The 17,088-nt window shown below is 42.2% G+C and overlaps 1 non-coding gene across 1 annotated transcript; it reads right to left on the bottom strand.

Moving 5' to 3' along the window:
• Positions 1–2,641: 2,641 nt before the first annotated feature.
• LOC145361882 (U2 spliceosomal RNA) lies at positions 2,642–2,823 on the bottom strand. Its single transcript, XR_013889888.1, has one exon. It is a non-coding gene; the product is annotated as a U2 spliceosomal RNA (small nuclear RNA).
• Between the last annotated feature and the right edge of the window lie 14,265 nt (positions 2,824–17,088).

Here is a 17,088-nt window from a genome sequence, read left to right as displayed (position 1 = left end):
GGAATAGGCCCCACTCCCTAAATCTGATGATATTCATGCTGATAATCTCTGTATTGTACAAAGCGTGGGAGATTCTAATCTGAATTCCCACTGAAAAAACTAGCATGAATTACTCCAATTTTCCCGCAAATTCAACACTTAGAATTATTTTGGGAGAATTCTGCCCCTTATATTTAGAGGAAATAAGGGTCAGTGAAAGAGGGTCAATGAATCTCATGGAAATATGGCGATACATACTCATTTCTAATAGCTACTTTCTTACCTACAGATGAAAAAAGCAGTTCAGTTCACAAAACATTGGACCTCAGATGAGGGGCAAGGTGGCATTAGCAATGAGCCACTGGTCACAAACTGTGGCTGAAGATGGGAAAGCAAATCAGCAGAGAAGAGAACAGCATTGGGTCCATACTGAGCACCAAGGTTAACATGCAGAGGACAAACCTTTTTGGCACCCTGGATAAACAGTGTTTCGGGGGTATTAGGCGTTGTACTGTATTAGATGGTGGCAGCCATCAGCTGCCTCCTAAAATAAGGCCTTGTGTTTGATAGACTCAGCAGGCATGTGCATTACTGATGTTTTTTTTATTCATGGGACATGTGTGTCACTGGCTGGCCAGCATTTATTGCCCATCCCTAATTGCCCTTAGACAGCAGGTGAGAGTCAACCACATTGCTTTGGCTCTGGAGTCACAAGTAGGCCAGACCAGGTAGGGACGGCAGATTTCCTTCTCTAAAGAACCAGATGGGTTTTTCCGATTATCGACAATGATTTCAGTAAATTCTTAATTCCAGATATTTTTTACTCAGTTCAAATTTGACCGGCTGCCATGGTAGGATTCAAACCCAGGTCTCCAAAACAGTAGGGAGTAGGGAGACAGGATCTATTCCCATTGGAAGAAGAATCCAGAACTAGAGAACACCAACTTAAGGTAATTGTCTAAAGAACAAGTTGTCAGGAAAGCAGAGGTAGTTTTAAATGATCTATACTTGTAATGTGAAATATTTGAAATTAGGTACAGATTTAAGTGGGGTTTAATTCAGTGTCTCTCTGCAAAAAGAGTAAAGCTCCTCATTAGATTCATGCTAAATAAAAGTGTTTGTATATATGGGGGTTTTGGTTTTCGTTCAAAATATGTGTTTATTGTGCTTAGAGAGGTTTTTGGCATGAGAAGTGAATGAGCTTGGGAAGGAAATAGATGTTGCCTAGCAACCTGAGGCACTTTAAATGCTTTTTGTGATTGTAATTAACTGAATTCACAGCAGTTGGTGACAGGGAGCTAGAGGATGAGCAGCTCTCAGCTTTGTTAGAAGGGAAAAGCCTTACAATGGAGTAATGGTTAAAAAAGCCAGTGCCATAAAATGAAATGTTAAAGAAATGAGAGAAATGAAGAGAAGTTTCCAAGAAGTCTGAAGTTAAAGAAACAAAGAGGAGCTGAAACTAGACCAGTATAATGTTCAGTGAAGGTGGACCAAGTTAAGAAGACATCTGAAGCAGGTCTGTGATATTTCACTACTTTGTGGGGCATTAATTGAAATAATTGTGGAGCAATTGGTGGCTGGATTTTATAGTTTGTATCAAAGCACTGAAGACAAAGGAAAACCTGAAAGGAGAGTTGAAAAACTTGGAGGTGGACCCTTGTTAAAACAGTGGTGAGAAAACTTTGCTTGAACTCACATAGTCCCATTTCCTGCCCTGGAGCCTTGCAATTTTTTTTTGTCCTCAGTTTCTTATCCAATTTCCTCTTTACAACAATGATCAAATCTGATACTCTGAGGCAGCACATTTTAGATCCTAACCACTCACTTACAAGAAATAATCCTCATGTAGCCACTAGATTTTTTGCCAGCCACCTTAAATTGGTGTCCTTGGGTTCCTTCTTTCAATGGAAACAGTTTTTCCTTGTTGAATGTGTCCAGGTCTCTCCTGATTTTCTGTCTAATTGATGTCAATGGTGTTGGCCACAAACTATGCTGTGAATATTTGAAGGGATATGCAAGGTGAAGCAGTGGAGGTCATAAGTGGAAGTGAGACATTCAAAGGTTGTGCCTCACTTTGCTGATGCCTCTCTAGAGCGGCACAGAGGCACAGCGGTTAGCACAGCTGTCTCACAGTACCAGGGACCGGGGTTCATCATCTGTGTGGAGCCTGCACTTTCACCCCGTGTGCGTGTGGGTTTCCTCCGTCTGCTCTGGTTTCCTCCCACACTCTGAAAGATGTGCTGATTAGGTGCATTGGCCATGCAAAATTCTCCCTCAATGTATCCGAACTGGTGCCAGAGTGTGGCGACTAGGGGACTTTCACAGTAATTTCATTGCAGAGATAATGTAAGCCTACTTGTGACACTAATAAATAAACTTTGAAACTAGATATGGTGCTGAGGACTGTGAGGACCTGGAGGTGAGAAAGTCTATTCTCTGTCTGCAGTCCCTGTGTGCTGGATATATCCTCTGTCTGCTGCATCTTTCCGCCTCTCCTTTTTCTCTACTGTGGGGCTGCAGGTCTGCGACCAATAGATTACGTTTTTTTGTTTATATCCAATTCAATCCGATCAAACTCCAATTCAAAGTCTCAGCAAGTGAGACAATCCCAATCCAAGCTGACAAGACAGGCCTCTCACCTCCTGTCATGGGTTGGATCTACATGATCCAAGCTGAATGGAGTAGGCATAGCACCTCCTCCAAGGCTCAATCTCATTAGCTAAAAGGCTGAGATGCCGCTTTTAAAAATTGCTTCAAATGAAGTTAAAATGTAACCTAGTGACTTCAACCAACTACAGCATGGCGATACTACACTTGATCTTAGCCAAAAGGCCGAGAAGTAGTAGAGGTCACCTTTTTTTTTTAAACTTTATTCCAATCCAATCAAGTCAAATTAAATCCAATTCAGAATCCCAACAAGTTCGGACATTCCCGATCCAAGCTGACAAGACAGGGCTCTAACCACCTGTCTTGGGCTTGATCTACACGATCCAAGCTGATTGGAGTAGATGTCACTTTATTGCTGGTGTTGGCGCAGCTGCTTTTTCTGGCCAACTTGGTCCCTGTCTGAGGTCCAACATGAGCCAGCGTAAGTGGCACACATCTTGGTGTGATAGGTGTGACGTTCAAGATGCAAATCAGACCTGCAAACTTCCAAAGTGTGGAAGGAACCTTCAATCAGTGTCAAGTAACTTCTCAGTACAAGTCCCGGGAGAAAACCCTTTAGCACAAGCAGCGAGGAAAGCAGCTGTGTGCACTGAATATTTGTTGGCACTTTTCCCTGAGATTACTTCAGCCCCCTCAATTGCTGTTAAGCACGGCGTGTTCCAGGAAACCTGGAAACATACAAATTAAACTGAAAAAAATCAGTGTCACTGTCATTCTAATTGAGCGATTAACAGATGTTAATTGACAACCCACCTCTCCCAAGAGGTTTACGAGCTCACAGACTTAATCATTGCAGTGAAACTTGGAAGTCAGAGGGTTAGAGTCAACCCCATGATATGCTTTCAATTTTGCTCCTCTGAGCCACCCTCCCAACCTGTTCTCAAATACACGCACTCCTACATGTTAAAATCCACTCACAAAGTTCAGTCCTCCAAAAACTTCCCCCCTGCTCCCCCCCGGGTCCCACTCCCATCTCATAGAGGAACCTTCAATAAGCTGCAGGAGAATGGTGCATGGTGCCTATCCTGGTCATTTTTCCAAGTTGAACTCACTGGTCCTTGAGAGTGGGAGGTCTTGAACACTCTGACAAAGCTGGAATTTCCCAGACTGCATTCCTGGGTCTGCTGGGGTCGCTCACCAGAGAAAAATAAGTTTATTTGTTAGTCATAAGTAGGTTTACTTTAACACTACAGTGAAGTTTCTGTGAAAATCCCCTCATCACCACACTCTGTCACTTGTTCAGGTACACTGAGGGAGAATTTAGTATGGCCAATGCACACCTTTGAACTGTGGGAGGAACCGGAGCACCCAGAGGAAACCCACGCAGACACAGGGAGAATGTGCAAACTCCATACAGACAATGACCCAAGCCGGGAATTGAACCCAGGTCCCTGACACTGTGAAGCAGCAATGCTAACCACTGTGCTGCCAGCAAACGTGAAGCCCTGTAGCACGGAGCAATAAGTCATTGTTCCTCATTACGAACGAAGCACAAGCTGGCAAATATATGAGTTTCAAGTTTCAAGTGCCTGTTAATCCACTGGATGACTTATAACCTCAGGGAAGTCTTAAACAATGATATCCCATTTCCTGAAGAGCAAAAGCAGATAACGAACCTCCATGAGTGTCTCAATGTGCTTCATAAAAAGAGACCAGAATAGCACAACTGAATTTATGTAACATTTTTGCTCAGTATATATATTTAGGGCTGGAGTTCCCCAGCCATTCATGCCAGAGGGACTCATCAGTCCTGCTGGCAGTGCACCCCCTCTCCCCCTGCAGCTTTCCCGCCAGCACGGAGTGATGTCAATGGGAATTCCCATTGGTGGAGAGACCAGAGAATCCTGTCGCCAGCAAACATCTCCTGTGGCTAGGCGGCCAGAGAATTTCATCCATAGAATCTCTACAGTGCAGAAAGAGGCCATTCAGTCCATCGAGCCTCCACTGACACAAGCCCACCCTATCCCGAAACCCCTCGTATTTGCCCTGCTAATCCCCCTGACACTAAAGGGTGACCTAGCATGGCCAATCCACCTCACCCATCTTTGGACTGCAGGAGGCAACAGGAGTGCCCAAAGGAAACCCATGCAGACACAAGGAAAATGTGCAAACTCCTAACAGACTGTCATACTGTCATTTTCCCTGCTGACATCAGACTTTTGAATAGACCTACCTTATATTAAATTGATCTTTCTACAAGCACTAGCTATGATTGTAACACTGCATTCTGCAGCCTCTGCAGAGCTTTCTTTCTACCTTATGTACTCTATGAATGGTATGTTTTGTCAGTGCACAAGAAACAATTCTTTTCACTGTATACCAATACATGTGATAATAATAAATTATAAAGTCCAATGTAAAGACCAGAATTGAACTCAGGTCACTGGCACTGTGAGGCAGCAGTGCTAAGCGCTGTGCCATCATACCACCCACCTATATTAAACAATCTCAAAATATACCAATCCTGGATTCTCAAATACTAGATGCTATTACACAGTGCACATTATAACATTGCTGATATAACCTAATGCATATGCATAACAGTTAAATAATCTCTTCCCCATTTTGTCCTGGATGTGCTTTGAAATTTCCGGTACTAAGAGATTTACAGAATACCCATCATAAACATTTTCCAAATATTAATATTTATTATTTTTTCAAAGCTGCAAAACTTGTTTTTTCCTCAAAGGCTTAATCTTCAGTGAATCTTCAATGACTCCTGGGACATAACCATCAACTGCCTGCCATAATTTAATCATCACTTATTCATCAAGAGTAACTGCAGTCTGGAGTTGAAAATGACATTTAAATTTGAAATTATTCCAGCATTAAAGCCTTCAAACTTTTTGGAACACTCTGATATAATCTCTGAGGATATTCCAAAATGTTTTTTTTCCCACAAAAATGGATCAGTACTGCAATAAGCAGACATCATTATCTGGAGGTCTGAACTGTGGTGGTTCTACGTGATTGCAGAAAATAGTGAAGGTTTTTATCCTCTCACAGTTCCGGTGTGCTTGACAATATCGACATAGGGAGTAAACCCAATGACTTGACTTCATTCTGATGTTAATCAATGAAGCAGATTCAATCTCCCACCCTTCCTGAGCTGGTTAAGCTGGGGTGGGCTCAGAAGAAAAAAAAACTAACCAAATTTTCCACCTTTTTAAAGAAAAGATGGCATTGGAGCGAGGCGACTTCTTGCAAGCTGTTCCCAGCGTACCCTCAAATCCTTTCTTTTACTCTTATTCTGTGCTCTTAAAAGTTCACTCTAACTCCTCTAAATTTTCCAATAACACTTTCTTTAAATCCCTTACAGATTTGCTGATCCTCCAGTTTTCCATATATTAAGCTGATCTTTCTCCAAACCCGGCTTTGACTAACACTACGTTCTGCACCCTGTCCTTTCCTTCTCCCCAAGTACTCTATAAACGGTATGTTTTGCCTGTATAGCATGCAATAATCAATACTTTTCACTGCTACATGTGACAATAATAAATCAAATCAAGTAAAATTAAGTCAGATGTCCAGTATCACTTGCTAGCTCTGCATAGTTGATTGAGCATGAACGTCACATGAGGACACATCTGAAAGCGTCGAGTAAGTATCCACAGGGATGTTCAGCTCCTATCTCTCTACATAGCAAGGGAATGAGGGAATGGTCATTTGTTCTGGAACCATATTTTGCAAAGAGTCAACATCTCATTGGAGGTGGTGATGATGGGAAGGGGAGGGGAAACAATTTCCACTTATTTATCAAATCACTACCACTGAGTGAGAATATGTACTTCTACATCCAAATTTAAGTTTGAAGTTTATTTATTAGTGTCATTTTGGATCTTTCTCTGTAACACTACATTCTGCACTCTCTCATTTCCTTCTCTATGAACAGTATGTTTTGTCTGTATACTATGCAATAAACAATACTGTATACCAATACATGTGGCAATAATAGATCAAATCAAATTGAGTAGGATTACATTAACATTGCAATGAAATTGCCGTGAAAATCCCCTAGCTGCCACACTCCAGTGCGTGTTCGGATATGCTAAGGGAGAATTTAGCATGTCCAATGCACCTAACCAGCACGTCTTTCGGACTGTGGGAGAAAACCAGAGCACCTGGAGGAAACCCACATGGACACAGGAAGAATGAATAGATGTCACACAGGCAGCCACCCAAGCTGGGAATCAAACCCAGGTCCTTGGCACTGTGCTAACCACTGTGTCACCATGAATGTAATAAGCAGCAATATTAATTTCCTGGTCTCAGTTTTGCTTTTGTGGAGGAAGAAAAGTGAATTCTAACAAAGGGGAATGGTTGTGTGGAGGAGAAAGCAGCGGGTGCTCACCTTACTGTCCAATAACTAAGAAGAGCAGTATTGCTATTTTTTGTCCAATTACATCCCTGCCTGATTACACCTTCGGACTCAATATTACATTCAAGGTGCCATAAAAATGCAAACCCTGAATAACAACATATGTCATTTAATCTTTCTGCAATTTATTTTGTGCTAAAGTTTGTAACAGAGAACACTAGTTTGCAGTTGCACTGTCTGCTTAATGTAAAGAGCTTTGAGACATCTTCCCTCACGTCTGGGGGATTTTAAGACTATGGGATGAATTTTTCAGGCCTGGTGAGGGAAGAATGGTTAAATGACAGAGGCAGGCATGGGGATGACTGCCCAGTGACTTCCTGCCACCTTGCATTATTGCCAGCAGAGGGAAGCCTGGCAGCTCACCAGCCATCAGGCAACCAATTATCATAGGATCGTAGAACTCCGACAGTGCAGAAGGAGACCATTCAGCCCATCGAGTCTGCACTGACTCTCCCACAGAGCATCCTACCCAGGCCCTATCCCTGTAACCTCACATATTTACTCTGCTAATCCCCCTAACCTATACGCATTAGGACATTAAGGCACAATTTATCATCTTCCATTTGCTTCGCTGTACAAAGTTAATCAAGTGTGAGGCAGCAACATCTGCAGTTCTTGGTACAGTCCTAAAGCATGTTTGTTGAAGAAGAAATCAAGACATATGCTTTAAGCAGGTGACTGTAGTCAGATCTTGTCAAATAAAATAAAATCTGACAGATTTATTGACCCATTTATACAAAACCAGCATGTTCGATATTGTGAGCAAACAATATATTTCCAACTCAATGCAGCTTTAAATCTGGAATGATGCTTCATTGTGAATCCACTAGTCAAACACAGAAGAGGGGCATGGGTATACTCCTCACTTTCAGTTTCAATTTTGTGGTCTTGGGTCTGCATTAGTGCAAAAGTAACAGTCGAACTCAGCAAATTAACCAGTGTTAACCAGTGTTAGGACTCTGGCGGGTCTCTCTCTAGGAGGCTGTCTTCATGGTATCATAAAATCCCTACAGTGCAGAAGGAGGCCATTCAGCCCATCAATCCTGCACTGAAAACAATCCCACCTAGGCCCTATTTACCCTGATACCCCTGACACTAAGGCAATTTAGTATGGCCAATCCACCTAACGTGCACAACTTTGCACTGTGAGAGGAAACCAGAGCACCCGGAGGAAACTACACAGACTGAGCCACTTAAGTGAGGGTCACTTGCCATCTTGAAGGCATCTTCCCACCTTGGTTCCCAATGGCGACTTTACTGTCACCGACAAACTCCCAGTCCACACTATGTCCTGGATTGACAATTTGAATGAAAAGCTGGATTTTCGATAGGTCCTTAACATTGAATATTAACAAATAAAGCAGAACCTGCAGAGCAAATATAAGGAAACCGAAAAAGATTCCTGACCTCATGATACAATTCAAGAAAAGTTAATTCATGTTGAAAACTCAGCCATGTATTTGCGCAGGAATTAGTTGAGTAAAGAGATTTAAAACATTGACATTTCAAAACTCACATTACACCAAATCTCAACACCCTGTCAAAGATGGCTGTCAGCTCCCCCATCAGCAGAATTGATCAGAAAGAAACATTACTAATTAAATGCACAACAGACATCTGGGCTGTCTAAAGCACTCCCAGGAAAAGCAATGTGTAACTGTTAATGAATGTCCTCGTACATGTGCAAAATAATCCTTTTCCATCGCAACAGGCCAGAAGCAAGTCACATAGCATTATTTCTTAACTTGTCAGTGTTCACTACTCTGTGTTAGCAATCTTCATTGCAGTGAGGAAAATGTACCTGATCCCTTGGCAATGGATAGGTGCAAAGCTTTCCTCGAGTAAAAAGCATCAATCAATGCCAAAAGGCTGCTGGAAAGAAATGTTTGATCTCCCATTGTTGTTGTAGTATTCAACATCAGTGTTTGGCCTTGGGTCACAGTCTGTGTGAAGCTTGTGCACTTACCCCATGTTTGCGTGGGTTTCCTTCAGGTGCTCCGGTTTCCTCCCATAATTCAAAGATGTGTGGGTTAGGTTGATTGGCCATGCTAAATTGACCCTAGTGTCAGGTGGATTAGCAGGGTAAATATGTGGGATTATGGGAATAGGGCCTATGGGTGGGATTGTGGTTGGTGTAGACTTGATGGGCCAAATGGCCTTATTCTGCGCTGTAGGGATTCTATGCTTTTATAATAATTCTGCTGTAATTAATGGCCAAAAGCTTCCTTTGCCTCCCAACCTTCCTCAATTGCTCACATCTTCTGCCACTATCTTTGTTTTGCTTAGATGGTGACAATTGGTTAGAAAGATTAGCTCCACTATAGACCTGATTCAGAGCAGAATTATGCATCATTTATTTTCCACAGAAATATCTGCTGCCCATTTGGAATTTGCACTCTCCAAGACCTTGGTACTTCTTTACTTATGCATCAATATCTGCAATTGTGTGTACTTTCTTTGATTTGCACATCTGAGCGAGGCAATTTAGTTTGTCACAGTTCTTACACTGCTTGCCGTAGGCCAGACAATCTCATGCTAAATGCTCTGCTCCACATCAACCGCACTTCAATGTTTCAGCAGCAGTTTTATTCTTTTTATTTTCAGGTTGTCAACTTGTTTTTCCTCAGTGCTCTTTCTGTTCAGCTGCACCTAGCTACTTGAGCATGTGAGGCATAAACAGTTCTGTCATTTGGTTAACCTGGCATCTTGTTGTCGCTGCCACTCTGCAGGTATTAAATGCTTTCTCCAGCGTGAGATCCACTTCTCTCCAGAGCCGCTCTCTCAGAGAATCATTTGTGATCCTGAAAATTTTTCCATCTCCGTGAGCAATCCTTCAAGCTTCCAAATTGGCGTCATTTGGCTCTTTTTCTCAACTCAGTTATGTACTGATTAATGTTGTCACTGCTTTGTATGCACGTAAAAAATGTACATCTTTCACACGTGGTGTTTTTCTAATGGCTGCAAATCAGCTTCAAACGTTTCCATTATTTCTTTCAATTCACTTATTTTCTCATTACTTTCAAATACAAATAAAGGCGTTTAAAGTTCTAGGGACTTTTCCCCCAGAAACAGGCAGCAAGATGGAAGACTGGACCTGCGGGTCTTTCCTACCATCACCTGTTGCAGTAGGGTGAAACGCTGCTGGAATCTCTTCCAGTTTTTTGTGAGATTTCCCTCCAAAATGATTTCCGTTGGTGGTTTCAGAATCTCCATTGTTGCATTTAGTTCACTTCTAATGCCAGCGGAGGAATTTTTCCATCATTCCCACCACAGGAATCTGCAAGACTGGAAAATCCCACCTGAGGTCAACGGACCTTTGGATGGTCTGCCCCTCCCCCCGCCACTGGAATCATTGTGGCGGGGTGGTGGTGGAGGTGGACCATGCAAAAGTCTGTTGACCTCAGGTGGGATTTTCCAGACTTGGGCTCAGTGTGACCAGAAAATCCTGCCCCATGTTTTTATATTGCAGGCTGACCAATATCATTATTGCCAACTAACTTTATTGAGAACAAAATATGTACACTGTTGCAGGTCTACAGCCTGGTTACAACTTGCATTTACCTGTGCTATCTCACAGCTGACTCCCAGGTCAGCTGGTCCCCAAAAGTATTGAGTGTATCACAACATATCTAATATTGGAGCACACTATCACAATCATTCTAATATCATGACATCTCCAAAATAGACCTATTCCTTTTTCCAGACACTCTCCATTTCTCTTTGTGTCCACTGCTTCTTTCACTTCGCATTTTTCAGCTGGAATTTCCTCCTTTATGTTCCCGACCATCTTGTCTTCAAAAACTCCTTATATTCTGTTCTGCACCCTTGTAACATTCCTTCCCCCTGGTAACATTCACCACTTACTGCCTTAATCAATACCCATCCCTTTGTAAAGTGACTGAAGTATCTCTGTGTGAATAATGCAAAATGTAGAAATGGAAGTCGTCATTTTATCAGCTATAAGTAAACCTATATTTTTTCACTTACTCTTGGGATGTGTGCATGGCCGGCTAGGATAACATTTATTTCTCAACCCTAATTACTCTTGAAAAGCTGGTGATGTGTTGCCTTCTTGAACCCCTGCAGCCCATGTGGTGTAGAGAAATCAGAGCAGGCGAGAGGCGGACCGTGGAAAGGTCCATTGACCTTGGCTGGGATTTTACAGTTCTGGGATGAGTGAGGCCATAGAATCCCACCCAAGAGATTACTGTGAACCAATGTTTTCTACCACAATGAATAATTGACAAATATACCATGATTTTGTTGCACTTAGTAGTTGAAGAAAGACAATAATGTTAACCAAATTAATAAAAACAAACCAGATGTTACAACCAACTGATGACCATCAGTACAATCTGTTATGAGCACTCAGCAATTGAAGCAGTGCATAGAACAGAAAAACCTTAGAATCAGACCGAACAACTTAAAAGCTCAAGCTAGTGGTTGATACTGATTACTGCAGAATAGTGTTGGCGACAAATTTTGGAAATAAACCATTTGAGTTTGTCATGCTGATGGAAATGTAACAGTCAGATCCAGAAAGATTTTCCTATTTTGTTTTAATGTTCTTTTCTTTAACTTTTATTCAAGAATAACAATGAGATAGAAGGTATGTGGACATATGGACAGCCGCAGGCAAGAAGAGAAGGGTCCATATATGGTATATTGTGTTGCTGTCTGAAAAAGAAAGGGATAATCAAAGCAGTCAGGAAAGTAATAGAAAGCAGTTGCTAAGATTCCGAATCATTGATCTATCCCCACCCTACAACAGGTAACAAAATCAAGCAATTAAAACTAATCCAACTCTAAGGGAGGAGGAAATCTAATTAATTGCATCTAGTGGATATAGTTGTTCCTGAATGTTTGTGCCTGTAACTTAGAATCATAGAATCCCTACAGTGCAGAAGGAGGCCATTTGGCCCATTGAGTCTGCACCAACAACAATCCCACCCAGCCCCGCAACCCCACATATATACCTGGTTAATCTCTCTAATACTAAGGGGCAATTTAACATGGCTAATCCATCTAACCCATACATCTTTGGACTATAGGAGGAAACCGGAGCACCTGGAGAAAACCCACGCAGGCAATGCAGGGAGAAAGTGCAAACTCTGCACAGACAGTGACCCGAGGCCAGAATCGAACCCGAGTTCCTGGTGCAGTGATGCAGCAATGCTAACCACTGTGCCACTGTGCTGCCCTTAATAAATTAAATTCTCTGCTGCTCATTACATAAAATTTAGTGTAACCAGACTGGAATATTTCAAAGCAATAGATTAAATGGGAATTTTTGGAAGTGGTGTTATTAAACTAGAAAGGGTGCAAAAAAGACGTACAAGGATATTGCCAGGACTGGAAGATGGACAGATACTTGGTAACTGCAATGTAATGTGGATAAATGTGAGGCTGTCCACTTTGGTGGCAAAAACAGGAAGGAAGATTATTATCTGAATGGTGGCGGTTTAGGAAAAGGGGAAGTGCAACGTGACCTGGGTGTCATGATGGAACAGTCGCTGAAGGTTTGCATGCAGCTACAGCAGGCAAAGAGAAAAGCTAATGGTGTGCTGGCCCTCATAGCAGGAGGGTTTGAGTATAGGAGGAGGGATGTCTTGCTGCAGTTATACGGGACATTGGTGAGGCCACACCTTGAGTACTGGGTGCAATTTTGGTCTCCTAATCTGAGGAAGGATATTCTTGATATTGAAGGAGTCCACAAAGATTCACCAGACTGATTCTCAGAATGGCAGGACTGAAATATGAAGTAAGACTGGATTGACTGGGCTTGTACTCACTGGAATTTGGAAGGATGACAGGGAATCTTATAGAAACATATAAAATCTTGATGGGACTGGACAGGTTAGATGTGGGAAGAATGTCCCCAATGTTGGAGAAGTCCAGAACTACAGCCTAAGAATAACCTAAGAATAAAGGTAAGCCATTCGGGATTGAAATGAGGAAGAACTTCTTCACTCAGAGAGTTGTGGACTTGTGGAATTCTCTACCACAGAAAGCTGTTGGAGCCAGTTTGTTTGATATATTCAAGAGGGAGCTGGACGTAGCCTTTGCGACTATAGGAAAGGTTTAGAGGCAAATGGGACTAATTCAGTTTAGGAAACCTGGTCAGCATGAATGAATCAGACTGAAGGGCCTGTTCCCATGCTGTATATCTCATGACTCTGTCTATGGTGAGTTTATAATAAATATTTCATGATAATGATGGAAAGAGGTATAGTCAGCTCAGGTGTGGGTCGGGAGCAAGAAATTAATAGACTGGAAGCAAGTCTTTGAGAAAAGTTCTGAAATGGATCCTGAGAATAGTGACAAGAAGTAAGGATCTTGATGCGCCTCTACTTTCTCAGGAGATTAAGGAAATTTGGCATTTCTGCTTCAACTCTCACCAACTTCTACAGATGCACCATAGAAAGCATTCTTTCTGGTTATATCACAGCTTGGTATGGCTCCTGCTCTGCCCAAGACCACAACAAACTACAAAGGGTTGTAAATGAAGCCCGGTCCATTGCTCAAACCAGCCTCCCATCCATTGACTCTGTCTACACTTCACGCTGCCTCAGAAAAGCAGTTAGCATAATCAAGGACCCATGCACCCCAGACATACTCTCTTCCACCTTCTTCTGTCAGGATAAAAATACAAAACTCTGAGATCATGTAGCAACCAACTTAAAAACAACTTTTTCCCTGTTACCATCAGACTTTTGAATGGACCTTAAGTTGATCTTTCTCTACGCCCTAGTTATGACTGTAACACTACATTCTCCATTCTCTCCTATCCTACTCTATGTACAGTATGCTTTGTCTTTATAGTGCGCAAGAAACAAATACTTTTCACTGTATACTAATACACGTGACAATAATAAATCAAATCAAACCAAAATCAAATCAAATTAGACAGTTGTTATATGGTTGTTAATGAGTGGAAGGCAAAGGGAAGCAAAGTGTATATGTAAGGATATGAGACCACGCAGTTTGGGGTAGAACAAGCCCATTTTAAAAGAAGGACAAGAATTTTCATGAGAATGCCAGTGGCAATCAGCTCTGTTTCAATCCCCTCTTCATTAGCCCAAAGGCTGCAGCTACAGTCTCACATTAATTTCCAGGGGAGCAAATAGATTCTTTCAAGTAAATGTTGGTCAGCCCCTGTTATCAACATTATCTTTTGAGAGTGCTTCCCTGAACTCTTCCCTCTGTTCCACCAATCTCTCCAGCTAGAATGTCAGCCTGTTCTCAAGCTAATTGGTTTCTTCCCGATAACATTCCCAAAGGGTTGTAATTTTATGGTGAATTGGAGGAAGACAAGGATGGACTCCCTGGGTTACATTAGAGATGACTATGTGTGCAAAGGAGGTGAAGCCATTGGCTGTGATGTAAAGTTTATTTATTAGTCACAGGTCGAATTATAGTCACACCGTAATGGAGTTACTGTGAGAATTCCCTACTTGCCACACTCGGGTGCCTGTTTGGGTACATTGAGGGAGAATTTAGCGTGGCCAATGCTAAACATCTTTGGACTGTCGGAGGAAACTGGAGCATCTGGAGGAAACCCATGCAGACACGGGACAGTGACCCAAGCTGGGAATCGAACTTGGGTCTCTGGCGCTATGAGGCAACAGTGCTAACCACTGTGCCAATGTGCCATTCCACATGATAGCAATGGGGCGCAGGTGGACTGCAGGGGGGAAAATATTGAAGATTATGGAACAGTCAATGGTGGTGATTGCAGCAGGGAGATTGAAGAAATTGAGAAGCTGGAGAGAGCCATGCTCACAGTTCAGCAGCATATAATACTCAATTGCATCAAGCGCATTTCCTTTCTGCCTTAGCTAAACTAAAATAACCAACATTGAAATATAATAGTTTTATATTAACTTGAATTTGATGGGTCACTCACATAAAAATCTTTTACCTTACATTTGTCTTTTTCTTTGCTGAATTCATACTGAAAACCAATATTTCCCTCAAAGATTTCCAATACCAAGTATACTTACATTATTAATAATAAAATTAACATAATTAACATGTTCTGGAGGTGAGAGGGCTGGCAGCACTTCTCATTCCTAAACTCAAAAGGTTAAACTATCTAATGGGTAAAGAAGATGGCAGATATGTAAAGTTCATCTTTGTATGTCATGGCCTTTTCGTGCTTGGGACCACTGCTTAACTAAATATGCAGTGATTACTTCTCAGTTATTAACCTTTATGTATGTTCGGAATCAAACAGTAAAACCCCAGAGCCTATTTGCCTCCAACGTCAAAACTGAAAAACATAATCAACACACTCAAAATTCAATAAAGACACTCCACTGGGTAGCACAGTGGTGCAGTGGTTAGCACAGCTGCCTCATAGTGCCAAGGACCCAAGTTCAATTCCTGGCTTGGGTCTCTGTCTGTGTGGAGTCTGCATGCTCTCCCCATGTCTGCGTGTGTTTTCTCTGGGTGCTCCAGTTTCCTCCCACAGTCCGACAGACATGCTGGTTAGTTGCATTGGTCATGCTAAATTCTCCCTCAATGTACCGGAACAGGCACCGGAGTGTGGCGACTAGGGGATTTTCACAGTAACTTAATTGCAGTTTATGTAAGCCTACTTTGTGAGTAATAAATAAACTTAAAACCATGGAATTCTGTCTTTATAGAATATTTTCAAGGTTCAACTTGTAAATTGCTCATGTCTTGCTCTTGCAGATTATGTTGTTATCTGATCTGTTGACTTGGTTACTGTTCAGTAACCGTATCCAGATATCCATTATTCTCAGTGTAAGTCATCGAAACTCTTGAATTACTTGCACCTAGATTTTCTGGTCAATACCAAATGAATGGCACATGCTGTGTTTATGTTTGTCTACAGATTTCCTGTGGGTTGCTGTATGCGAACCTGTAGTCGTTAGAAATCAGACCTACAGGATATGGAACCTTTGCGATCAGCAGAAGCAACCACATATTAGTCTATCATGTTGAAGAATTACAGAATAGAATAGAATCCCTACAGTGCAGAAGGAGGCCATTGGGCCCATTGAGTGTGCACTGACCACAATGCCACCCAGGCCTATTCCCATAACCCCATGTATTTACCCTGCCAATCCCCTGACACTAGCGTCAATTTACCATGGCCAATCAACCTAAACCACACATCTTTGGACTGTGGGAGGAAACCGGAGCACCGGGAAGATACACACACAGACACAGGGAGAATGTACAAACTCCACACAGTCAGTGACCCAAGGCTGGAATTTAATCCGGGTCTCTGACGCTGTGAGACAACAGTGGTACCCACTGTGCCACCGTGCCCCCCAATTCTTGTTGATGATGCACAGACAAAACTAGGAAGTGTAACTGAGAATAATTTATCCAATGCTAGTTCATGCACTGAACGTGTAGTAAAGATAGGCAAAGAATGATGTGCGTAAATGAGCTGCATCACTAAGGCTTCAAAGAAAAGATTCCCATTCATGCAATATTCTTCGCCCCACCAAACCATGACATCTAGGGGCCAAGTTCATCCTCTTCTTGCCCCACCCCAATGTACCTGCCCTGTTCCAGCAGCTGGCAATGAAGTGGTGGTCTGAATCAAGTTACAATACAGCACCTATTGTCCAATTCCTGGCTGCTGCACTTTTAGAAAATAGGTATCTAGTATTTCCCCCCAAAGGAGGAAAGAAAACACATTATTCTAGGTAAATTGGGACTGTGAGATGGACTTAGTAATTTTATAGTTCCAGTGGACAGGGTAAACAGATTCAGTGCAGTACAACATTGGACATCATAACCAACTGCTTTTAATGGGCACTCTGAAACACTGCAGTTAAGTTCTTTAATTACTCTGTGGGGGCTGGGAGGGCCATGCATGATCCTCCAGGCTCTACAAAAAATGGTCCTACCCGCTGCCCCCCTCTGCAGTAGGTTTCACCCTTTATTTGAGTACTTGAAGTATGATGGATCTCATTTTTGTCATAGAATTCCTGCAGTGCAGAAGGAGGCCATTCAGCCCATACCCACAACAATCCCACCCAGGCCCTATTCCTGTAATACCACAAATTTACTCTGCTAATTTT

The sequence above is a fragment of the Carcharhinus amblyrhynchos genome, chromosome 2, assembly GCF_965287045.1.
Source record: "Carcharhinus amblyrhynchos chromosome 2, sCarAmb.v2.hapA, whole genome shotgun sequence".
Lineage (NCBI taxonomy): Eukaryota > Metazoa > Chordata > Chondrichthyes > Carcharhiniformes > Carcharhinidae > Carcharhinus > Carcharhinus amblyrhynchos.
This window is presented reverse-complemented; position numbering and strand designations above follow the sequence as displayed.